We start from the raw sequence: 25,344 nt of genomic DNA on the forward strand, positions 1-25,344 counted from the left end.
CTAGCTGCCCCCGCTGGATTCTGATGTTATAAAATCATTCCACGAGGAGCTATTATGGTAAATGGGCAAGAAATCGCATGACGCAAGAGCATGTTTCAAAGTGGAATAGTTTTGCCAGTCAACAGGAATTAATTGCTTTTGGCCTTTAGTAAAGTGCCGCCTCCAAGCTGAGAAACCTGGTGAGGAGGGTGGGGAACAGGACAGAAGCAAAGAACCAGAACATGAAGTGGGAGAGAGAGAAATTATTTGCCAACAACTCCATTGGCAGAGGAATTCCATTGCTAAAATCACAGGAAAGCAAAAGCCATTTGATCTCATTAAAAAAAAAAAAAATAGAAAGTTATTTTGTTGTACAGTGATATCTTTAGACCAGAGTTCCCCAACTTTTCCAGTTTGGCGGCCCAGACTGGGAGGAGGGAGGGAAAGATGGGATGGTTTTGTGGAAGGTTTAGTAGCACGCATGCATGTGTGCATGCGTGAACACCTGTTGCTCACTGACTGGCACCACAAGTGATGTTTGTAGCGACGCTCACGTGAGTGGGGCCACAAACACCTGCACAAGCCTTGGTAGTACAGTGGTCTAAGGCACCCTGTTATTAAGCTGGTTATTAAGACCAGCTGCCTGCAATTACTGCAGGTTCGAATTTCGCCAAGGCTCAAGGTTGACTCAGCCTTCCATCCTTTCTAAGGTAGGTAAATTGAGGACCCAGTTGTGGGGGCAATAAACTGACTTTGTATAAATATACAAAAGGATGAAGGCTATTGCTTAGTGCATTGTAAGCCGCCCTGAGTCTCCGGAGAAGGGCGGCATATAAATCTAAATAAAAAAAAATGGGGCATCCACAGCAACACTTGCACGATTGGGGTTGTGCACTTGTGTCTATGCACACACACTGGCCAGCTACTCACGCAGCAAGGTGGCCAATAGGCCGCAGCCCAGTAGTTGGGCACAGCCCACAGGTTGGGGACCCCTGTCTTAGAGATTTGTGTTTTTGTTATTCAGAAATTTTTAAAATTAAACAAGCTTTTTAATATGCTTGAAGAGCAGGTTTTGAAGGGTGTATGGGTGTTTGACAACTGTGCAGGAACTAATAAACAAAGAAACAAAGAAAATAGTTATGTCATTATCCTAACCTAGTGCTATTTCTGGAGATGCAATGCTTAACCTGGGTTATGTGCCTTACTGGCAATTTAACTTTTATTTTGAAATATTTGAAATTAGCCTCACAGATTTTGTTACTTCAAAATGCATGGCTTCTTCCCGTACCCACAAACAGCAATAAAAAACTTTTTTTCATAATTTTTCACAAAGAAATTAATTAACAAGAAATTACAGGAAACATACATGGTAGTTGATAGTCAGCTTTAGGCATATTGCATAGATATCTTCTTTTCCTCTAGGAGAAAAGGTTAAGTAAACCTCTGCAAAACTTCAGCCCATTGCAAAAAAAAAAAAAAAAAAAAAAAAGAACAATAGAAGATAACACAGCCAACTAGCTGCTTATTTTGCAGAACTCTATGTACTGTACTTGTTCCTCCCTAGGCCTCAGGAGTGTTTTGATTTTGGCAAAGTTTTCCAATGATTTTATGTCTTTATTTTCCCGTTGGTCTACTACAAATAGCCCGGGACAGCAGAAGCTTTCAGTGAAGGCTGGAAAGGCCCAAGCTCTGTGTGTAACTCCCACTTCTTATTGTGCTGCCCTTATTGTGTGTTTTGTGTGTCAGTCAATGCATGGCTAATCCTCAGGTAACTTATTTCACACAGGAGGGCAGTTCTGAGTTAATTTGCTTTATCATGTTCTGATTGGTCCTCCTACAACTCTTATCTTGCTAGTTTTGTTTTGTAACATTTAATACAGTGGTGAAATCCAAATATTTTACTATCAGTTCTGTGGGCGTGGCTTGGTGGGTGTGGTGTGACTTGGTGGGCGTGGCTTGGTGGGTGTGGAAGGGGAAGGATACTGCAAAATCTCCATTCCCACCCCACTCTGGGGCCAGCCAGAGATGGTATTTGCCGGTTCTCCGAACTATTCAAAATTTCCGCTACCGGTTCTCCAGAACCTGTCAGAACCTGCTGGATTTCACCCCCAATTTAATATTGCTCAATTCCCGATACCAGCTCTTGGATGTGATGTGTTGTGTGCCAATTTCTCAATTCCTTTATCTCCCCAGCTATCAGTGATGTAGCTGGTATACCTCTACAGGCACCCCTGACTAATAATTTCCCTGTTTAACAACTACTGAAGTTACAATGGCCCTGAAAAGGCCAATTTACAACCAGTTATCACACCTTTGCAGTGCGCCCACAGTCATGTGAGATTTGGTCACTTTGCAACCAGCGGACGTACAATGGTTGCAACATCCTACAGTCACATGATCATCACTTGCGTGCTTCACAGCCAGTTTCTGACAACCAAAATCAATAGAGAAGTTGGCAGTAAACTAACTGACAAGACCCAGTCACTTGATGTTTTGCTTAACAAGTTTGGATGATCTGCTTAACGACTCTGCAGAAGTGAGGTTGTAAAGTCCATTGAAGTCACCTGATGTCTCACTTAACAACCACATTGCTTAATAACAGAATTGCTGATACCAATTGGAGCTATTAAGCGAACGTTACCTAGAGTACAGAAAAGCCTTTATTTATGTCCAATCTGTAGCATAAGATGCTCTTTTGACCAACATGATACTGCTTAAGCAATCCTACAGCAGCTGAAAAAAGAGAGCTCTCGTCTTCATCATCCTATTTTTTTTTCATAAAAAAATAAAAAGAAAGTTAAGCACATCTCAATTAAGCAAATCATTTTGGCGATGATTATCTATGCCAGGAGTCCCTAACTCCTGGCTGTGGCCCACTACTGGGCCATGAACCATTTGGATCTAGCAAACGCATGTGCACGTTTTTCATTTGCACAAGTGGCAGGAGCTCATGCCTGCTGCTTGCACAAATGGAGCTGCACAGAAATGTTTGCCCACCAATCACGCAGAACCATTCCCCCCTTGCCCCTCCCCCCTCCCCACCCCCAGTCTGCAAAGCTGGAAAAGTTGGGGAACTCTGATCTATGCTATGCATTTTGCCAATATCTGGCATAGTTTAATCCAAGGGAGCATCCATGCTTGGTGGTCTGCCTCCTTTTTTTTTTAGTTCTCAGAAATCAAACTTCCAGATATTGATGGTTAAGTGCCAAACATACAGGAAGTCCTCGACTTACAACAGTTCGTTTATGACTGTTTGAAGTTTACAATGGCACTGAAAAAAGTGACTTACGACCGTTTTTCACATATATGACTGTGACAGTATCCCCAGGGTCATGTGATAAAAATTCAGATGCTTGGCAACTTGCTCATATTTATGAAGGTTGCAGGGTCCTGAGGTCGTGTGATCACTTTTTGCAACTTTCTGACAAGCCAAGTCAGTGAGGAAGTCAGATTGGCTTAACAACTGTGTTACTAATTTAACAGCTGTAGTGATTCACTTAACAACTGTGGCAGGAAAAGTTGTAAAATGGAGCAAAACTCACTTAACGAATATCTCACTTAGCAACAGAAATTTTGGACTCAATTGTGGTCAAGGACTACCTAAAAATGGATTATAATCAATCACATTAGTCCAGTGTAGATTAGTAGGTGGATGTTTTCATCTTCCCAGTCTAGGATTGAGACCGTATAACTGGGCCTCAGAGGATTTTGGGGCCTAGAATTTCTGGCTTCATGGTTTTGGGTCCAGCATCTTTAATCACTGCACCAAAATGGTTGTTGTATGCCTCTTTTAAGTTTACCACACTGAAACAATACAGTACAAAGCTAATCTGCTGAAAATCGCAACCTTGCTTATTTCGGTAATACCATTACCTCAAAAAAATGATTTGTTCCATCCATAATTTATTTCATCAGCAACATTATTGTCCTGCAAAGGAGTTTTTGCCTTTAGCTTTTCCAATGTGATGCCCTCCCAAAGTGTCAGATTTCAACTGATGGAATTCGGAGTGTTTTAATCCAACAATTCAAAAAATCACCAGATTGAGAAAGGCTCACTGGACCAGAAGGGCTGAGTACACAGTATTTATGTGCCCAGCAGTTTAAAACGAGAAGCAGCTGAAGTCTAGAGATCCATACAATAAATAAGCTGCTTTGCACTCTTGGGAAAAAAATGAGATTGTTATCATTATGATCTTTATCATAGTTTAATTATATTATTTCTCCTCACAATGTTTCATTTTTTGGTGGATTAAACTGATGAACTCCATCCAGATATTACTTTCTAAATTTCCTCCTTCCTCTTGACATATTCACATTTCTTCTTTGTATTTGTTTTGTGATGGCATCCTCATTTATTTGCTGTATCTCACCAGACCAGGGAAAAAGAAGAGAGAGAGTAAGGGGGAGAGGGAGAGGGAGAGGGAGAGGGAGAGGGAGAGAGAGAGAGAGAGAGAGAGAGAGAGAGAGAGAGAGAGAGAGAGAGAGAGAGAGAGAGAGATGTGTATCAATCTAAACTTCTTTCATGCTATTTGTGTCAACTGTTATTGTAGGGTACATTGGAAGAAGAAAATACTGTAGTACTGACTTTCTGTGCTTCAATTCCACTTCTACTACCCTGGCAGTAAGCTCTATAAATTTGTAACTGTTTATGTATAAGAAGTGCAAAATTGTGAAGGGTAAGTTATTATAGACATGCTTATGCTTAAGATCTGGATACTTGGATTTTTCTTGTCCCTTCTTTCTCCACTATTTACTTTCCTTACCTTTAAATCTCCACCAGAATAGCAAACTCAAATAAGAAATGTGCCTCTTCTTCCACTTGTCTGTTCTTTAAATCAGCCACTTGGGAAATTGAAAGGATTGCTCCTAAAAGTCACTCACAGCAGTCAAAAGAACCTCAGTCGACAGGGCTTTTAATGGAAGAGAGTGATGGGAATATTCCTAAAGGACTGTTAATGCCTTAACAGCATCCTTTAGAATAGCAATGAAGGTGCTTTGATGACCCTAAGAGATGTGTTAAAAGCAGGATTCCTCAGAGGAATACGCATATACCCACACTCACACATACACACACACATACACACACACACACACACACACACACATGTACCTACCAACAGCTGTTTAAAAATCTTACCCTTTTGGATGCAATCGTAACGTTTTCACACTTTAAACGGCAGTGTGTGCCTTTGCAACATAGTGGAATGACTTGTTCTGATACTTTCATAATGGCCAAATCAGATAGCTTCCATTTATTCTGAGCCACTCATATTTCTGTGTTGGTTATACGTAAGGTAAAGGTTCCCCTCACACATATGTGCTAGTCGTACCTGACTCTAGGGGACGATGCTCATCTCTTTTTTCAAAGCCAAAGAGCCAGTGCTGTCCGAAGACGTCTCTGTGGTCATGTGGTCAGCATGACTAAATGCCAAAGGCGCATGGAATGCTGTTACCTTTCCACCAAAGGTGGTCCCTATTTTTCTACTTGCATTTTTTTACTTGCTTTCGAATTGCTAGGTTGGCAGAAGCTGGGACAACTAACGAGAGCTCACTCCATTACGCGGCACTAGGGATTCGAACCGCTGAACTGCCGACCTTTTGATCGACAAGCTAAATGTGACAAACTAGATGTGGTATAACATGTCGTTCATGGTATATCTACATGGTAAATATACATGATAAATTGGCTGAAGAGCTGGTTTGTAAAAATTGGCACAGATATCCTTTCTAAATTTGCTGTGAGACATTCATATACAGTATATATCCGCTAAGGTAGCAATGTTAAAATTCATCATCTACTTGACATTTCTATTTCTTTATTATAGTCTCATGTATCCTTAAGCAGCATTATTCTTCCACTGAAATTCTTGTAATGAGGTCATCTAAAGCAAAACTATGTAAGACAACTTCCCACTATCCTTTTATAGCAAAGTGTAGGCTTTCAGCTGGGAAGGAGGAGTGATTTTTGCATCTTGTATAGATATATAATTTGAAGACATTCATGGGAAAGAGGTCTGGCAGCTATCAAAGGGAGATTGGCAGGACACATGCGTCTCCCAGCCTACATTTTTTTTGCATGCCTGAGCAAACCATTTTTGTTGAAATTTTTAAATGGAGAATTGCTATAAATGACAAAGTCTGTTATAATTGATTTAAACACTTTGACAAAAGAATTCCACAACAGGATGCTGTGAAAAATAGTCTTATTCTTGGGATATTTCATTCCTTCTTCCCATCATATTTCATGAGCACAGACACTTTTCTCTTGTATGTTGGTATGGCTATTTCTGAAATTTTTACATACTGTAAAGTATGTAAAAAGGGAGCAGGTAACACAATTTCAAAGCACTACACCTACTTTCACGTTTCCCTCCTATCTATAGACATGTTTCCACCATTTATGTATTGTATTTGCAGACCCCACTTTTTTTCTTACATTTTCGACCCTTCATCAGAGGTGGAATTCAGCCGGTTCGGATCGATTCAGGTGAACTGGTAGTAGCGACCTGAACAGGTAGTAGTGACTTGCAGTGGGCGCACCCGGCCACCTGGCCCGCCACTAGTCCCAGTGCTATGCTGTCCTATTTAGCCATGTTTTCAAGCCGTGTGCATGCATGGAAGCTGCATGTGTGAGCAAAGTACATGCGCGTAAGGCCGTGCTCACTCACATTTTCAGTGCTGGGCGAACTGGTAGATAAATTACGTGAATCCCACCCCTGCCCTTCATGTACAGTTTCTTCCTCTCTTCTCATAGCACTTTCTCTCATTCACTTTCTCCACTTACCCTTTAATCTTCCATTCTGTTCCTCTTCTAGGCTGGAAATTGGTTTTCAGGCAAAGTTTCAGGCAGAGTACTAGTACAAAAGACCCCTATTTTCCCCTTGAATTTCCATCCTAGCAGAGAAAGAAAAACAATAGTGATACAGCATAATATGAAGTTTGGAGGGATTCAACATGTAAAATAATCCGCTCGAGCAGGGTGTTGGACTAGAAGACCTCCAAGGTCCCTTCCAGCCCTATGATTTTAAGTTCATGGGTACCAGCTTGAAAAAGAGGAGTTAACAGGATATCTCCATTACAAAACAAAAATTCAACCTTTTCTTTTTGATCCTCTAGTGATCAACAACTCATTCCCTTTCACAGATACTGTGATGAGAAACCATAAACTGATTTTCTATTGAGGTTATATAATTAGTTTGTTTCTGGCCCCAAATACAGTAGGTGCTTGTCTCCCTGCAGTGGGATACTATTCATATGCTAAGCTTGTGACCTGCAGAAACCAGAGTGGGAAAAAGAACTCAATCAAATGATATTTGAAAATATAATTAAATTCCAAATGGAACATATGTTTTTTTCCTAAGAACAATCAGTTATTTGAGAGAGAAGAAAAATTCAGGAGTACTGTATGAAAACAAATGTATCCACATTTTTGTTTTCCAGGTCAGAAATTCAAAATAAAATGAGGCCGACAAACCACAACAGAGATGTTGGGTCAATAGCCTAAAATGGATAATGAATAGATAGATGGAACTTTCTCCTGTGTTGGGCCTGGTTCACCGGGATTGAGTTCCCAGCAAGCAAAAGCCATAAACATTGTAGGAAGAGGAAATAGGTGGAAGAGAAAGGAAAGAGAAAGGAAGAAAAGGCTGCACTGAATAGACCAATTGAGGAAGGAAGTTTCCCACAATCAAAGCTGAAGAAGGCAAGCACAATCAGAAGGAACTTTTCAATGAGTAGGGTCTTTTTTGAGAAATGTGTATGACAGACACTCATTGGGTACTGAATGATTCAGCTCCAAGGTTGCATTATTGCACTATTTATTTATTGTATTTCTTACGGCTGCCCAACTCCAATAAGACATTGGGTAGTATACATTAAACCCAATACATAGATTAAAAACATTAAAAGCACATAATTGCCTAGATCATAAGAACACTCCCCTACATGCAAAGACTCAACTGGGACTCCATAACCACTCTAATGCCAAGCCTGGGAAGAGAGCCAGATCTGAAGAGACTTCTGAAAACCAAGGAGCCATGTGTATCACTGAGGGGGATATTTTTCCAGAGGCAGGAGCTAAGTCAGAAAGATCACGCTTCCTTGATTCTTAAGATGACAGCAATTTTTAATTGATGGGACCTGGAATGTGACCACTCTGTCTGAATAATCAGGTGGAAAAAACTTATTACCGGTAGGGGATGACTTGCATCTTGAATTGAACTCAATAACCAACTGCAATTCATACAGCAGTGATGACACATGGACACAATGAGAAACACCCATTATTGCTTTGGACTGCTGCATTTTGAACCACTTGCAGCTTCCAGTTGGTCTTCAAAGACAGTCCCATGCAACGTGTATTGCTGTAGTCCAATCATGTGAGGACTAGGAGATGAATAACTGTCTTGAGGGCCTCCCAGTCAAAGAAAGGACACAAGTAGGGCACAAGATGGACCTGTACAAGGACCATCCTAGCTATATCACCACCTGCTCTTTGAGCTGTAACTGCCAGTCCAAGAAGACCTGTACATTGTCGACTAGTCTTGAGTGTGGATATGGAATTTAAGACCAAATGTGAAAAAGTCACCTCAAGCAACAATAATCACTTAATTTTTCTCAAAATGGGGACAAAATCTGTTCCTTCCCATTTAAACCCAAACAGCTTCCAGAGCCTGGGTCAGTTCATTGACAACATCATATTCACAGCCCATAACTGGGTATGTATAATTGGGTTTCATACATACATTGATAATACCGAACCCTAAAAATGGTTAAACAGGAGGGATGAGACAGCCAAATCCTGAGGTACCACAGAAGTGAATGGCTGCTGGCACAATCTGTCCCCTCCCTCTCAGATGTCCCTGCCCAATTCAGCATCAAAGGCTGGCTTTTAGCTGAACCATTGCTGAGAAACAAGAGGGATCATGAGATTTGTTCTTTATTAGAAGTGTGTAACTTTTCCAGGCCATGGGCTATGCTTGGCCTTTGAGTGGCATGCCAGGGCTGGACTTGAAAAAAAGTTGGGGCAGGACAAAGGTTGAGTTGTGTAGGTAATATGACTCTTCATCAGGCATGTGCTTAATAATGCTATATTTTTGTCACATGAAAGCTGTCACATGCAACAGCTTGCAAAGATCTGTGGAGACCGCACCAGGGTCCTTACACAAATGACCTAAATTGATGTACATGAAGTAAACAAAATCTAATTTAATGTAAATTTTAAGTGTTTGTCCAAATAATACCATTGGTCTTGCCTGCTGTCTTGAGTGCTATCTACGGCTGGGCTCCAAACATTTTAGCAAGGGGTTCTTTGCCCGGTTGCTGGGTGGGCATGGCCATGGTGGGTGTGGCCTAGTCGGCCTCCTGCACCATGGCCTTGGGCACTGGAGGCTTTCCTCAGACCTCCGGGAGGATGAAAACGGCCTCCCCAGGCTCCAGAGGCCCTCTGGAGGCCCATTTCCAGCCTTCCCGAACGTCTGATAGGCCTGTTTTTCGCCCTAGCTGAGCCTCCATGTGCGCCCTGCACTTACCTGCATCCAAAACAGGCCGCGTGGAGACTCCTGGGAGGGGAGGGGAGGGGTGAGTGGGGCCAGATAGGAGTGGGATTTGGGGGTTCTCTGAACTGCACAGAATCTTAGCTAGAGGTTCTCCCGAACCCCTGCAAACCATCAGCAGCCCACACCAGAAATTATCTATTAAATGTGGGTCCATAGAATCTAGGTGTTGTAAAATTTCTGGCATTGAATTTAAACCGATTACTCTGCTTAAAGGCCTCCTAAAGAGTCTCAGGAGCTATGAAAAAGAAGTCTAGAGAGCACAATAGCTCATTTCTTCTATAGACCTAATGGAGATAGTTAATGGAAGGGCTTAAACCACCCTTTTAGAGCCAGTTTGGTCTAGTGGTTAAGGCACCAGCCTAGAAAGCAGGAGGTGAAGAGTTCAAATCCTGCTTTAGCCATGAAAGCCAGATGAATGATTTTGGGGCCAGTTATTCTTTCTCAGCCCAACGCACTTCACCAGGTTGTTGTTGTACGGAAAATAGGAAATTGGGTTTTTACAAATTGGGTTATTTGTAAAAATAATAAAGATGGGATACAAACAAACAAATAAAGAAATAAATGTTGGCAACTGTATGCATTTAATGGAAAGAGACTGGAAGCCCTCTGACCTGATCCTCCATTACCTTGGAATGAATACAAACACAAAGGCCTTTTTCTTGTGTAATGCCGACATAAGAGAGGGAAATAGCAGATGCCAATCCTATTTTCCTTAACCTTTCTGTGGATGGCAGGAAAGAATTGGCCTTTAGTGTACAAAAGCCCAGGTGCTACTTGAGAGTCCATTTATAGCTTTTGTAAGGTCAGTGTGCCTGTATAGTTCGGACACAGCTGCTATCTTTCCCTTTTCTTTATCCTCGCTTTTATTTTATTTTTTTTAAAAAAAGCCTTAATCTGCCACTGAAGAGATTTGTAAAGCGGCCCAAAGCCTTAATTGACGCCCAGCAAGATTTGTCCACAGCTGAGTCACTGCTTAAAGAGCTGCCCTTTGTTGTATGACTCTTCCGTTGAACATCCTTTCAGAACTGAGTTAATTTTAGAAAGGTAGCATTTTAACTGCAACATTTAGCAGAAATAATATGTCACGGAACAGTATAAATGAGGTGGAAATAAATCACAGATGGGATGGAAATATTATCAGAGGGAGAATTGGATGATGAAATTGTGTTGTGGTGTTTTTAAATCTCAGCAACTTTAAGTCGTGTGGACTTCAACTCCCAGAATTCCCCAGGAAGCATGCTTTATTGCCTGCCTAATATTGAGACTCGTGGGATGCAGTGGCTCAGTGGCTAAGACACTGAACTTGTCGATCGAAAGGTTGGCAGTTCAGCGGTTTGAATCCCTAGTGCCGCGTAATGGGATGAGCTCCCATTACTTGCCCCAGCTTCTGCCAACTTAACAGTTTGAAAGCACGTAAAAAATGCAAGTAGAAAAATAGGGACCACCTTTGGTGGGAAGGTAACAGCGTTTCATGCACCTTTGGCATTTAGTCATGCTGGTCACATGACCACGGAGACGTCTTCGGACAGCGCTGGCTCTTCGGCTTTGAAACGGAGATAAACACCACCCCCTAGAGTTGGGAACGACTAGTACATATGTGCGAGGGGAACCTTTACCTTTACCTTTTAATATGAGATCAAAATACAACCCCATCAGAACCAAATGGAGAACAAAATGGATCCTTTGCAGACTACCTGCCTAGCTAGATAACTGCTGTGGACCAGGACAGCATGATTTAAGGAATGCAAAAGCAGGATTATCACTACCAAAGTAATTTCAGAGGCAAATATCCTAAAACCATAGAAATTGCACTGGGAATTGTAGCCTAAAACATCAGATAACAGATTAACAGAATTGGAAGGGACTTTATAGGTCATCTAGTCCAACCCCCCATTCAAGCAGGAGACACTATACCATTTCTGACAAATGGCAGTCCAATCTTTTCTTGAAAGCCTCCAGTGATGAAGCTCCCACAAGTTCCGAAGGCAAGCTGTTCCATTGGTTGATGGTTCTCACTGTCAGAAAGTTCCTCCTCATTTCTAGGTTGAATCTCTCCTTGGTCAGTTTCCATCCTTGTCTGGCCTTCAGGTGCTTTGGAAAACAGCTTGACCCTCTCCTCTCTGTGGCAGCCCCTCAAATATTGGAACACTGCTAACATGTCTCCCCTGGTCCTTCTCTTCACTAGACTAGCCATGCCCAGTTTATGTAACCGTTCTTCATGTTTTAGTCTCCAGTCCCCTAATCATCCTGGTTGCTCTCCTCTGCACATTTTCTAGAGTCTCAACATCTTTTTTATAGTGTGGTGACCAAAACTGGATGCAGTACTCTAGGTGTGGTCTTACTAGGGCTTTATAGAGTGGAAGTAGTACCTCACTTGATCAAGATTGCATCCCTCTGTTAATGCAATTTAGGATTGCATTGGCTTTTTTGGCTGCTGCTGTACACTGCTGGCTCATATTTAGCTGGTTGTCCACTAAGACTCCAAGATCCCTCTCACAGTCACTTTCTTTCTCAGAAAGAAAACCTTGTATCACCTTTTGTCTTTCTACAGGTCTGAATGAGATCATACAGTGCCCAGAATCACTTTGTTGTGAGATGGAAATCTATTGACAAATCAATCCAACATATATGCACTCAGGTATATGGCATTAATACTGTTTGCTTTATTAACATAGAAAAAGAACTGCCTGGTACTATTTTCATAGATAAACCATTTCGTTTATCTCATCAATTCCTGGCACCTGTTCAAAATTGTCTTGGCTTTAGTTCCTTTTTCACCCGCCACAAAGTTTTTGCCTGCCAGTTAGTTTCATGCAGGAGTTGATTACATCTGCTTATTTTGATGGTGTCATGTTTTTTCTTTCCCACCAAATGAATTGGGGTTATCGATCAATGGTTGACAGTTACCTCTGCAAATAAATATATCCCCACCACAATCACAACAGTGATATTGCATCAGTGGATTATATTTGTGCTGAGTATAACCTTTCCAGACCTAAGATTTTAACATCGTGGCAGAAGAAGAAGAAAAAAGGAACAAGACCCAATACCTTGTTGAGTCTTGAAGTGCAAGTGGGTATGCTGTCAATGTGTTTGGAAGAGGATTGATTTTTCTCTAAGCACTTACATTCCTAACAGCAGGGAGCCAAGGGTGCAAACTGCACAGGATCCACTTTGTTGTTGTTGTTGTTGTTAGGTGTGAAGTCGTGTCCAACCCATCGCGACCCCATGGACAACGTTCCTCCAGCCTTCCTGTCCCCTATCATCCTCTGGAGTCCATTTAAGCTCACGCTGACTGTTTCAGTGACTCCATCCAGCCACCTTGTTCTCTGTCATTCCCTTCTTCTTTTGCCCTCAATCTTTCCCAGCATAAGGTTCTTCTCCAGTGAGTCCTTCCTTCTCATTAGGTGGCCAAAGTTTTTGAGTTTCATCTTCAGGATCTGGCCTTCTAAAGAGCAGTCAGGGTTGAACTCCTCTAGGACTGACCAGTTTGATCGCCTTGCAGTCCAAGGGACTCGCAGGAGTCTTCTCCAGCACCATAGTTCAAAGGCCTCAATTCTTTGGCACTCAGCCTTTCTTATGGTCCAACTTTCACAGCCATACATTGCAACTGGGAAAACCATAGCCTTGACTATACGCACTTTTGTTGGCAGGGTGATGTCTCTGCTTTTTTAGTAAGCTATCTAGATTTGCCATAGCTTTCCTCCTCAGGAGCAAGTGTCTTTTAATTTCTTGGCTGCAGTCCCCATCTGTGGTGGCCTTGGAGCCCAGAAAAATAAAATCTGTCACTACCTCCATTTCTTCTCCATCTATTTGCCAGGACAGGATTCACTAGTTGTCCCTAAAATCTCTTTTTTCTTTATTCATATGCATTTCAGCAAAGATTAAAGGATACGTGTGCACAACAATAGCCCATGGACAATGTGCAGCTTTTATATATTTTATGTGGGGCCCAAGAAAATTCCTCTGCTCTCAATGCAGCCCAGGCAAGCCAAAAGGTTGGACACCCATGGATTAGATTGGAATCAAGCTCCTTGTAGAAGCAGATTGGGGAGATCAAATATGCTGAAATTGTGGTTGATGGTGGTGAATTTGTGGGAATTTCAGGGTACTAGGATGGGAGATAGGTAGATGATGGCATTTTTATATGTGGTGAGTTATAGGAAGGGGAAGATGAAGATATGATGCTTGTAGTCCTATCACTCTTGTCCTATGAAAGAATTATTTCATATCACCATCATTGATAGAGAACCCCACAGCCAATCACTTCTTTGTCTCAGGGTATCCAACAGGAGAAAAGGGGGAATTCTGGGAGTTGAAGGCCACATCGCTTTAAAGTTGCTTAGGTTGAGAAGCACTGCCCTAATCCAAGCAATGTCTCTCTTCCAAATCACTACCTGTTACAGCAGTGCTTCCCAAACTTTTTCCTTCATTCGCCAAAACTGCTGGTCAGAAAGTCTTTATTTAAATATCCCTCTAGTAATTGGATAATGGGTTTGTACATCATTACTCCCCAAAAAACTACCGTATTTTTTGGAGTATAAGATGCACCTTTCCCCCCCCAAAGGGGGTGAAAATTTAGGTGCATCTTATACACCAAATGTAGCCCCGCCCACCCATTGACCCCCACCCTTTGGCCTCTGCCTCGCAGCAGTTACCTCCTTGCAAGCAAACAGCAAGAAAAAAAGCTCCTTTCAGCTTCAGCACAGCCTAATTAGCACAAGTTGATTAATCTGCCTCCCGACTCTCAGATGACTTACTCTCAGCTGTTTTGCGCAGGGCTCTGCTGCTTGCTGCAAAGATCTAATTTGCTGGAGCCAATTTTTTTCCCCTAGTGCTAATCAAGCTATGCTGAAAACGAAACTGAAAGTAAAGCAGGCTGTTTGCTGCAACGAGGCAAAATTGCTCAGAGGCAGAGGTAGTGGCAGATTTCTGTTTCTTCTTTTCCTCACAAAAAAAGGTAGGTGCGTCTTATAGTCCGGTGCGTCTTGTAGTCCAAAAAATACAGTACTTTGACCCAATTTGGGGTATTTTATCCAGATTCGGAAAGCACTGTGTTACAGAATAAAAAAATATATAGGCTAAGTCTAACTCCCTACAAAGAGGGGAAAAATGAATTATGAACAACCCGCTTCCATGTTTTTGAGTGCATTCATTTGTATGCATTTGAAAGTCAATTTGATCAGACAATTTATCTGATTGTCTGCAGAGAAGAAGCTATGCAGGGCATACTAGATTGAAAAAGCATTTAAATCCTTATCCCCAAAGACAGTCCCTATCATCATTTAAAAGACAGTCCCTGCTACATTTAAAAGACTATGTGGTTTGTAAAGATAGAATAATGACATGGGTAGTTAGGGGATCTATCAGGGCTGGAGCTGATTCTGTCATGCTGCAAAATGCTCATGCGGATGCGCCTAAATAATTATTTTCTGACCTGGATTTTAAATACAAACCTTCCTCACTTTTTCTCTTAAAAGTACAAAGATGATACATCCTTTATTACAAAGCAGTGGTTCCCCAACTTCAGGTCCATAGATCCTGACTGGTCTGTGGCCTGTTGGGAACAGGACTGTGCAAACGATGGGCAAATATGTGAAGTTGTGTTTGTGCACCAGGCATGTGTGCACAAAACCATCCCCTTTCCCCTCCCCCACCGCCACTGGTCCGTGAAGCCGGAAAGGTTGGGGACCTGTGTTATAAAGGACAGTCCTGCAGCCCCCTCTTTGAAACGAAGACTCATGCAAAGCAAAACTATCTTCTGTTTCTACTCAGTTAGCTGTGGTTTGGCACCCAGCCTCTTTCTGAAATTTATATCCAAATTATGGTCAGTAACTGTCACCGTCTAAGCACATGACATTTTCCCAATACGATTGAAATAATTGCTTCTCTTTGAATTTGCAGCTAGCTTCATTTTTTTGCCCTTGAAATGAAAGGGCAACAGGATGTTATAAAATCAACCCCCCACTCCCATCTCCCACCCACCCACCCACCCCCACTCCCAACCCTGCATATTATTTGTTTTCTTGCTAACATTGTAATGCTTATATTTAGAGCATATTTTGCCAACAGAGCTTAGGACTGCATCACCTGCATACAATAATTATCTGAAAAAAGTCTCTGAAAGAAAGTTTGCAAGGATATCAAAATAACATTTGAAGAATAATGATGGAGTATCACTTTACTGTTTTATTGTGTGTGTTAGCATCACATTTCACTCTACTAAGTGTTTTTTTTTAATCAGGGTAACTTGGTCTACCCAATTATGGGACGGAGCATACTGCTTCCCCTTTCACCTTTCAGCCTCAATCCAGGAGCCTTCACAGGCAGTTGCTTTCGCCACAAACTATTTTTGTGTTAAATTTATGTTTTACCGATAAAGAAATAAAGGGAGACTAGTATAGATTTATTTCAAGCTATTTTTTATTTATTTATTTATTTTTATATGCCATCCTTCTCCGGAGACTCAGGGCGGCTTACAATGCATTAAGCAATAGCTTTCATACTTTTGTATACTTTTATACAAAGTCAGCTTATTGCCCCCACAAACCGGGTCCTCATTTTACCCACCTTAGAAAGGATGGAAGGCTGAGTCGACCTTGAGCCTGGTGAGAATTGAACTCGCAGTAATTGCAGGCAGCTGGATGTTAAATGCTGCCTTAGTAGGAGGCATTAGCCTCCTACGCCACTCAGGCTCCTATTGAAATCTGATGGGAGCTAAATAGCTTGAAATAGATCTATACTAGTCCCCCTTTATTTCTTTGTTGGTAAAACATACATTTATTTCACTCTACTGTACCTGAGACACTCCAAGTGTGTTTGGATGTTCACTTCCAAAATTCCACTCAGAAATTCCAGATATCCCAATATATCTCAGTAACCTGGAAAAGGTCCAGATTGGGGGAAGCATCAGAATTGTCAGGGAAGAGTGTGGATCTCCATGTGGCAAAGCCATGGTAACTTAATAGAAGTTTTTTAAAAAGTTTTCTAATGCTTTGTTAGACAACAAGACCATCAATACCATTCTAAAGCCAGAAGATTTGTCTCAGAGTTCATTTTTAAAAAGCATTGCCCTGTTATGTTGTCAGCCCCATTTCTTTTTAACAAGTGAATTTGTCATTTCTAATCCACTGTTGAAAAACACACAAAACTGTACTGGGCATCCCCTTATTTTTATTCTTTCAGTCTTGAAGCATTTGATTTATGATGCTGACAAATATTTATGAATCTCTTATTAAAAAGTCCAGACAGGTAGCACCAACTAGACCTTAGATGACCTTGAAAAAACTGCAAATCTGGTTTGGTCAATACTTAGATTGCTAGAAAATCTCATGGCTCCAGGCTAGATTGGGAAATTGGGGGAAAAATTCATTTGCTAAGAAAACATAAAACCATGTCCAAATAATTATCAAGAGTCAAGCTTGGTTAGAAGGAGAGATTATCTTTATCTTTTATTAGTACACATAATACTTTCTCCTTTGTCATAATCTTATAGCACAGGCATTACTACCAAAGCAGGAATATTACCTTTTATCCTTAAGTTTTTCTAATGGAGCAGAATTAATTTGTTTAATGGCGATTTCTAAAAGCCTATGGAGATTCTTAGCCCTCCAGGTCATAGTTGTCCCAAAGACGTTTTTTTCAAGAGGCAAATGGACCGTCTTGTTTTTCTTTGAAGACATTTTGCTTTTCATCCAAGAAGCTTCTTCAGCTCTGACTGGATGGTGGGGAATGGAAGGATTTATATCCCTTGCAGGCAGCTGATCATTTGCATTCTTTTAGAGAGTCATTGAGGCCACTTGGAGGTTTGTCTGTGTCCTCAGGGTCACCTGAGTAATGCAAATGGGCATGGAGCCTTCTTGGAACTGCTGAAAGGACTGGGTTGTGGAGCAGTGCTTTCTGCAGGATGTTTTCTGCCCTCTGTCCCTTCACTGTTTAATACAGGCACAAGCTGCTGGGGATGATTCTGTGTTGCCTGCATCTCAAACTGAAGCGCAAGTGGTTCCTATAGTCTGCAATTGAGATGGAGACAAAACAGACTCATCCCTAACAGCCTGTGTCTGTATTCAACACACAATGTTGAAGGGACACATGGGGCAGAAAACATCCTGCAGAAAGCACAGCTCCTCAACACAGTCCTTTCCAACTGTTCCAAGAAGGCTCCACACCCATTTGCACTATTTTTCTAATCTCTCAGTCTAGCTTATAAATGTTAAATCCCCAAGTCATTCCTTATCCAAGTACTAACCAGGGTTGACCGTCTTAGCTTCTAAAATAATGCATGACTCAACTAGGAATTGCTCCCTACTAAAACAAGCATCCATTAAGGATAGGAAGATATTTGGAAGGATTCACATATCTCTCCTTTAGAATGTACCCAAATAAGTAGATGATAGATAGCTGAATGATTAAACCGATTGATAGATCAGTGCTAAATGCTTTTATGAACGTTTCAAATTCAGTTCTTCCCCTTGTCAGTCAGCAGGGCTAACAGCAAATAGCACTGAGACCTTAGGGAGGAGGGAGAAGTTGGTAGAAGAACATGTGCAAGGGAGGCAGCCAAGAAAACCACAGAAGAACTGAAGCACATGAAGCACCAGTATCTTATTTTAGTCTGCCCTCATTTAAGTCACACATTAGATTTCAGATTTGATGTGACATTCTATTTGGTATTCTATCTGAAGAATGTCATGGACATTTGATTTATGTAGCTTGCCTCGTTGCTTTTGTTATTGGAAGCCATCTGCTTGCTTAGCTTTTTCCCTTCCAGCTTTCTACTTGTGGCAGTGTTAAGTCAGGTTTGTGTTGGTAATGACAGCTCATCCCATCAAGCTGTCAAACTTTGCTCCCCAGTTCCTATTCATTTCCACCTAAAAATTGCCTTTTCATCAGTTAGGAAACCCAGAAGAATGGGATACAGTCTCGTTATTATTAGGATAACTCCTTTCTTTCCTTTTCCACCCTCTAAGTGTTCTGGAGTCAGTTCAATACAAAAAGGCAGGGTTTCCTCTCCTGTGCTGGATTGGTGGGGCTCTTGCCAAAAGCAACAGTGAGGTTTTCAGAACCCAACAGGTGTATTGTTTGAGCAACAGAGAAGATCTGTGTATTATCCAGTCAGTGCCAGCACATTTGTTCATCCCCAGAAATAAGAGGCTGGGTAAAGGGAGGAATTGCTGAGGAAGAACAAGAGAGGAATGAATAAAGAAGGGATCTTAACTAAAAGGGTGAAAGAGGATTTTTTTTAAAAAAAAATATTGGAAATATTCTTATTTAATTTTCTTTGATTCTCAGTTTTTATCCTCGTCACATTTCACCTCTCTCTTTTGCTTTTTAAGGGCAGCAACGCTAAAGAGATTTTTTTTTTAGCTTTCCGTGGTAAATATGTTCACTCAGGAAATTTCCTCAAATATTCTATGGACCCCATTAAAATCAGTTACGTGATTAAAGGTATGTTCAATAAATAAATATAGAACATTCCTCAAAACAGTCCCACTCAGTTTGAGACAAAATGATGGCTAAAGGGAACATGAAGATTAGGGGGCCCTGCCTTTTATATCCCTCCATTGCTCTAGTGTCATTTGTGGAACACATTTCTGAAGGCCAATGTTCTCTTGGTAATGGAAGAGGCCTATGAGCTGACTGACATTCAAAGGTTAATGAGGGGGGTCACAAAATCTGCTTTCCGGCTGGCTGATTTTCCTTTGTATTTTTCTCTCATCTCCCTTATCTGTAGCACCTCTACCTTTTATTGAAAGATAAATGAAAGATTAAGTCCATGTGAATCTTCCAGGCAGATACTAAAGCTGTCGGTGCTATTGATTGATGCCAGGTGCATCTAGGGCTGCCAAAGGAAGGCACACATGGAAAGACGCACATCTTTATTCTATTTCAGGCTGTGTACCATGTCCGCAGAGATAAATTTTATGGCCCAGGTAATGAGATTTTTATAACATCTGGAACATAGAAATGTCGATTTATACTCTGCCTAATTTTTACAAGTGTATTCAGTGACTGCTAACACCTAACATATGTTCGAGGTATGAATTTAATGTCTTGGGATTTAGATTTAAATCTGCCATAGGTTTAGCCCATGCCTAGGAGACATGAAAAAGGGCCTGGCTTTTTTGAACCAATAATAAATATTTCAAAAAAAAAGAAATTAGGCAGTAATACGAATACCTTTGAGGGTAAATTATAAAGGTTTTGGATGGAAAAGTACAGCAGAAATCCACTTCTTCTAAAAGATAGATTGGAAAATAAACAATGTTTTAACAGCATTTGCATGTGCACAAAACATACAGGATGAGCAGCCAGGAAGCACGTGTTCTAACAGATTGAATTAGCCTTATCATTTAGTACAATTCAATCATTCACAACTCCATAAAAGCTAACCACAAAAATATCTTGACAATGCTACTCATTGCTGTAAGTACTATGGGCAAAGATGGAGGAATAATGTAAAAAAAATCACCACATGATGGGCTCTTTAAAGAACATCCTTCAGAAGGCATCCTCTCCCTCTTCTCCAATATATCAATAGCTTTTTGGGTAAGATGCTTTAGGTATATACTGGGCATGAGACACATCCCTATTCTATACCATGCCCAGCAGATGAATCTTTATAAATCCAAAATAGATATTTAATAGCACCATTAAAAATAATATTGAAAAACCTTGTTTTAGAGTTGTCTAGAGTATTTGAAACAGCCTTTCCCAACTTTTTTTTAATGTAATATATTTCAGTTTTTTCTTTTTAATAAATTTACAGGCATTTCTAAAATTTCTGTTTGTCATTATGGGGTACTGAGTGTAGATTCATGAGGGGAAAAAAATGAATTTCAACAACTGTAGAATCAGGCTGCAGCATAACAAAATTGACAAAAGTGAAGGAGGTCTGAATCACGTGGCAGAAGAAGAAGCATAAAATAATGGGGAATAATCATATATGACGTCTATGGAGATTCTGAGTCATCCAGCTCATGGCTGTCCCACTGGTGCTTTTTTCAATGTTTTTCCTTGAAGACGTATTGCTTCTCATCCAAGAAGCTTTTTCAGTTCTGACTCCAGAAACTTCTTCAAGGAAAAACAGAGTCCAGTTGCCCTTTGAAAAAAGAAGCACCTTTCGGGGCAATCATGTATGATGAAAATGTGAATTGATTAAGGTGTTGGACTAAGGAGCACCAGTTTCAAATCTAAGGTGCTTTTTCAGGAGGCAACTGGATATATTTGTTTTTTCTTTGAAAACATTTCGCTTCTCATCCAGGAAGCTTCTTTAGCTCTGACAGGATAGTGGGGAATGGAAAGATTTATATTCTTTACCATCTTCAAAGGAAAAAACAAGAAAGCCCAGTTGCCTCCTGAAAAACCACCTTTGGGACAACCATGACCTGGATGACTGAGAATCTCTACCGAGTTTCAAATCTACCTTCAGCCCTGAAAACAGGGTGAGCATCAGTTAGTCTTTCACAGTTCATCCTACCTTGAAGAATTGTTATTGTATGGATAAAATGAAAGGTATCCCTTATGTAAGCTGCCTTTTGTTCCTGATGAAAGGCACGATCTATTTGATTTTAACATATCAACACCACTGCTATCATCCAAATGTGACTCTTGGCCAAGAAATATCACAGGATTAATTATTTCAAGAGGCAATCAGAGAGACTTTTCTTTGATACTAAGAGTTGCCGACTTATTCCAGCAAAGCTCTTGTGCTTTCAGCAACCATGGAAAATAGGAAATTCTACTGATTGAAGCTGATGAAGTAAAACTGTTTGGCACTTCTGAATACAGGCAGATGTTTATCTTCTTTCACTGTGAAAATAATCTCAATGCTATCCTTGTAAACTCTTGCCTCTGTGCAGTACTTCAGATGCTATTCTTTCCCCTTAATTTATCCTGCTGTGATGTCTAATTCTGCGCTTTTATCCTATATCTTATCTGATATTTTTCACCAAGCCTAACAAACAATACTAGCTGGAGAATACTAGAGATGGTTTCTCTTGCCAAGTTATGCAGTCATTCAAGAGGAGAGCTACTGGAACTATTGCTTGTATCCTAAGAACAACAATGCCTTCATTTAGGGTGGCATCAATCCCACTTAAAGTGATTGCCACATAAAATAGCTGGCAAAAGGCGACATCTCAATTTATCATCATGTTAGTTGGTACAAGCATGCTGATGCCTTCCCTCCAGACAGAACGCTAATGATAGGATTCTGAATCAGTTTTCAGGCTGATTCTTCTGCTCCTTGTCTAACTGATAGATCAGTCTTTCTTAAACTTAACTAGGTAATTTTTGGAGTTCAAGTCCACACATCTTAAAGTTGCCAAGGTGGAGAAACACTGTGTTAGAAGGAGGCCGAGTTGATTTTTATGTCAGTAGCGAAAGAATCATGGATACTGTTGAATTTCCACATATTTCCAGCATTCCACTCTTTTCCCCACCAGTAACGCCCTCTCGAAAAAAGGGCAGCTGAAGTTTTGAAGACATGTTAAACACGGAAGCAGAATTAAAGGAAAACTCATGAAGGAGATTGAAAAAAGTTGGCACATTCCATGCAGCATATCTACCTGTACCAGTTAATGATGTTCTTTAAGAGTACAATCTGATGTTTTGCTGGTCTATTTAGGGCCTGCCACAAAGCTATTCTAAACCAGCATAAAACTGTCTCTGATTCTTTCCCTTGATCTTCCAGTGAGGTCTATTTTTCATCATCTATATGAAGAATTAAATAAGCACACAAAAGAAAAGCAAACACATCTCCGTCTTCTGTATTGACTGCTTCCATTTCTATCTGCTGGCCAAACAAACATAAAATAAAAACTGTATAACGATCTCATGCGAAGTATATTTCTTCCAAAGGGGAAGAATGTAAAAAGGGGACCTCAATCCTGATTCCACATTTGCACTTGAATGAGGTAGCAGAACCCTGGAAAGATAAAAGAACTGTATTTTTATGTATTTATTATATTTACTTCTAACTAAAAGTAAGACGAGTGGTTGAATCCTTCCTGCTGAATAATCCCAGATAAAGGACAGGGCTCAAACCAGGGATGGGTTATACTTACCTCCGTTACCGGTTTGCAATGGGAGCGCACATGCGCTTCTGCGCATGCACAGATCATCCGTGATGACGTCTGGCCAGGTGGGCGGAGCCTCCCACCGCCGTTACTACCAGTTCGCAAGAGCCGGACCGAACCAGGAGCAATCCACCACTCGCTCAAACCTTCTCCTTGACTTGCTGGCTTTTTAGCTGCTGAGGTTTTCAGCACTCAAGGTATTATTTCCAACGTGTGATGATGAGGCATCCTTTTACTTCATTCAGCCATGTGTGTAGGCCGAGGCGTTTCCCTGCAATAAATATGACAGAGGCCAGATGCAGGTTGTAAACAAACAGGTTTTTCACTAAGGCTTTGTGCTTTAGATCAAGCTTAATCTCCAGGTCTTCATCTTTTTTTTTTTTTTTATCTTTATGAGTCTGAAGAGATTTATGACAAGAGAGTAACTGAATGGTTAATTTTATTATGCAATGTAATAGAGGTCAAACATAGGGAAAGTGAATTCTGGAATGTTTGCTATGTTTACTTTGTAAGTAAAGCCAAATCCCAGAACAGGGATAGGTTTTGATTAAGCCAGGCTTCGGCTAATCTGTTTTCTTGCTAAATACAGCTTTGACCAAAATGGCTCATTATTGAAGGGAGTGTGTGTTGGGGGGGGGAGGATAAACCTGAATAGGGTTATTGTTATGTATTTACTTCATACAGCTGCCAAAACATTCTGATCCTCTCTTTGGTGCAACAACCGAAAAGACAATCCAATATAACTGCAGTGGCTTTTACTAAAGAGCAAATAGGCTAACCCTATTACATTGGGCATGGTCTCTCTTTATTGGGCACACTACAGTGTGTAAATACAATTTTCAGTGGAAAACTCTCCCTTTGTCTTATACTGAGGTTTATAAGATATCTAGTCCCCTTGTTTGCTCATGGCAAGACAGTCAGGGCTATAACAATCCTAAGCCAGGTTATGTTTAATAAATTCACAAAAGAAAGAAAAATGTTTATATCTAGAGAAGAACTAGACATAGTACATCACTACATATACCTTAGCCAATGGATCTCAATGGAAGGTGATACAATAAAGGAAATTGAATGGCATGTTAAATGTGGTTGGCAGGCATTCGGCAAGCTGAGTTTAATTTTCAAGAACAACTTCTCCCTTTGCCCGAAGAGAAGTGTTTGATCAGTGTGTGCTACCTTCTCTAACATATACCAGAGAAACATGGACACTAACCTCACAATCAATACAAAAGCTACAAATGGCACAAAGAGCCATGGAAAGATACATGCTTGGCATTACAAGACAAGATAGAAAGACCTGCACATGGATTAAAGAACAAATGAAAGTATATGATGCTTTCAAGAGAGTAAAAGAATTGAAATTGAAATGGGCTGGCCACATAGCAAGAGGAACTGATGGCAGGTGGACCAAGGCAATCACAGAATGGATCTCACTTGATAAAAAGCATCCACGAAAGAGACCTAAAACAAGATGGATCAATGACATCAGCAAGTATTGCGGGCCCAATTGGCAAAAGAAAGCTCAGGAACTGTATTGGTTGGAAACATGCAGAAGAGGTCTTCATCTTTCAGTGGATTGACAATGGCTAAAATGATGATGATGATGAACAACCCTAAAAGATCGCTTTCTGTGTAGAACCAGAGAGAATTTTAACATTGTTAAATATCATCACTATTAACAGAGTTTTTCTAAATCTACACCCCTGTAATTTCAGCACATAAAATCTAACCGTTTTTTTGCCTCCTAATGCAACAGCTCTTTACATAATAGAAAAATGGTGTAATGTGCCCATGAGGGTCTTCTTTTTCAGGCAAAATATATCTTTTTCAGCATCTCCATCTAGAGTTCACTGAAATTGTACTTCTAAAACGTGGTGGCAAAAAACCCATTAGGCACAATTTCCTGTGTACTTCAATAATAAACAAAAATTGGAGGAAGTAGATAAAACAAGAAAGGATTAAAATGCTTGAAAAGAACAAAAGTGATTTTTTTTTTTTGCCAAACCCAATCTTATGAACTGATACAGTTATGAATTGAATGGCATCATTGCATCATGTTCCGCCCTCCATGACATTTGGTCACCTCCAGCTCAATCTGCAAAAACAAATGTCACTTGACAGTAAATGGTTATTTCCTTACATTTAACCAAGCCAGTTGAATCAAATAAGTTTCGTGTAGTGGTTAAGGCAACAGGCTAGAAACTCGTAGATTGTAGATGTAGATTGTAGAAATTGGTAGATGGTAGATTGTGAGTTTTTGCCTGCTTTAGACACAAATCCAACTGGGTGACCTTGGGCCAGTTACTCTCTCTCAGCTCTAGAAAGGAAACAATGGCAATCCACTTCTGAAAAATCTTGCCAAAAAACCTGCAGGGACTTGCCCACGCACTCTCTGAGAAGTTGACATCATTAAATGGGGAGAAAAAACCCCAAACACACTTTGAATTTACTAACAGCAGACTGAGCCATCCTCTGTGGGTCTCAGGTAAGATCCTCTCTTGTGACTTAGAATATCTTGCAGAGTCATGCAAGATGTCAAGCTTATCTTTATTACTGTTATTTCAGCACAATTTGTTGGATGATTCAAGAAGATGCTGTAACTCATCAGTTGGAATAATGATTTTGGCATGAATCTAATGCCCTTGAATATTATTGAGTGAAATTATGATAAAGGTAAAGGTTTCCTCATCCAGTTGTATCTAACTCTAGGTGGTGCTCATCTCCCTTTC

The 25,344-nt window shown here is 40.6% G+C and overlaps 1 long non-coding RNA gene across 1 annotated transcript; it reads right to left on the reverse strand.

Moving 5' to 3' along the window:
• Nucleotides 1-4,165: 4,165 nt before the first annotated feature.
• LOC117672053 (uncharacterized) lies at nt 4,166-22,859 on the reverse strand. Its single transcript, XR_004593108.3, has 3 exons — nt 22,604-22,859; nt 6,764-6,873; nt 4,166-4,338 (listed from the first exon to the last, which is right to left on the reverse strand). It is a non-coding gene; the product is annotated as an uncharacterized LOC117672053 (long non-coding RNA).
• Between the last annotated feature and the right edge of the window lie 2,485 nt (nt 22,860-25,344).

Source organism: Pantherophis guttatus, chromosome 1 (assembly GCF_059756535.1).
Source record: "Pantherophis guttatus breed Tessera chromosome 1, ASM5975653v1, whole genome shotgun sequence".
Classification (NCBI taxonomy): domain Eukaryota; kingdom Metazoa; phylum Chordata; class Lepidosauria; order Squamata; family Colubridae; genus Pantherophis; species Pantherophis guttatus.